This window comes from Hakea prostrata, chromosome 2, assembly GCF_041222555.1.
Source record: "Hakea prostrata isolate BN-2017 chromosome 2, UWA_Hpros_2, whole genome shotgun sequence".
Lineage (NCBI taxonomy): Eukaryota > Viridiplantae > Streptophyta > Magnoliopsida > Proteales > Proteaceae > Hakea > Hakea prostrata.
The window spans coordinates 46931957-46933456 of record NC_142601.1 but is presented as its reverse complement, the minus strand read 5'-3'; the positions used below and the strand labels follow the sequence as shown (position 1 = coordinate 46933456).

The 1500-nt window shown below is 40.5% G+C and overlaps 1 pseudogene; it reads right to left on the bottom strand.

Annotated features, from left to right (window-relative positions):
• LOC149024516 (aspartyl protease family protein At5g10770 pseudogene) lies at positions 1-1500 on the bottom strand (annotated as a pseudogene).

Here is a 1500-nt window from a genome sequence, read left to right as displayed (position 1 = left end):
TTAGTAACAGCTTTTAGGACCAAATCCTAACTTTCCTCCCCTGACATCATAAACTACCTCAATTGTTTGCTGTTGCATATTTCCAACGATCGCCAAATCAGTAGCATCACCATTACCAGTAAAAGCCAAACAATATTGGTTTGAACTTGCTTCAACTAGAATCCCAGACTCATCAACATTCAAGTCAGTATGTCCACCAAAATGCAGTTCTATGGTCGGCACTGTTACATTAGCGTTTGCTTTCAAATAATAGCATGTATCAAGAATTGAATATGATGGAGCAGGTGGATACTTTGCCATTGCTTCACGAAATGCTTTGCGAAGAGCCGAATAAGCCCTCGGTGGCAGCCAAGTAATGACAGTTCCGGAGTCTATGATGGTTCCTGAAACTGTAAAAACTGATGGTGGGATGTGCAAGTTTTCTCCTCCAACACTTATTCCCTTTAGATCAAGGAAATAGAATGAGGGACCTCTTGGATCTAATAGTAAGGGAGTGTATTGCACACCAGAGGAAGCAATTGATGATTCTCCAAATGCAAGATAACCAGTGGAACTGGTAGTGGATGGAAGACAATAGGAGAAAATTCCTTTATATTTCTTGACAGTTTGTGAAACTGTAGAGATACGATTACGGCCAAGGCCTAGCAACCCATCTGCGTAACCAAATGAACCATCACTATAATGGCTGCAACCAAATTCGAAGTTACTGAAGACATCAGAGGAAGATAATGTTAGTGTATCGGTTGCAAAGTCCCCTTGAGAGTAGGAACCATCACCATATGAGATCTTATAGATGCAATTGGAGTTGCAGGATAGCTTGTTACCAGTAGCTGACAACAGTTGGGAGCATTTAGGGGAGTAACATGAGATATTGGAATAGGTGCTGGAAGCTGAAGAGTTGAAATATGGGTTTTGTTGTTCATAGCACTCACCAGAGCATGGCAAGCATTGGATCCAGGTAAGGTCACTACCAGTATCAAAGATTATTGTAAATTTCTGTTGTGGTGTTCCAAATCCGACTTCAACTACAAAGTCTCCAGTCCCTAGGGATTCACCAGAACTGGCTGGAACTTTGACTGTAGAATCAGAAACTGAGTTTTGGTTGGAGATTTTGGAATTGATGGACTCTACTCGGGCTTTGTCCCAAAGGAGAATCTGGCCAAGGGTAGGCTTTGTTGTATACCCTGCTCGTTTCAAAGGTGAGCATGGTCCGTATTTGTGAGAAACACGTAGATTGCTTAAGCTTTCGGAACCTGAAAAGCATGAATATATATATCAATCCATTGAACAAGATAAATATCAATAATACAAACAAGAATTTGGAGGTAATAAATAATCACCTTCTTCTTGAGTAGAGCAAACTGGTTTGGAAATCAAAGAACTGACGGTAAAATCATGTGTCTGAAGATTTCCTGCCTCAACCCACTTTGAACAATCAAAGAGAATCAAGACCAAAGAAAGAAGAAAGAAAAGGAAGAAACGATAATGAGAGTTGGCCAT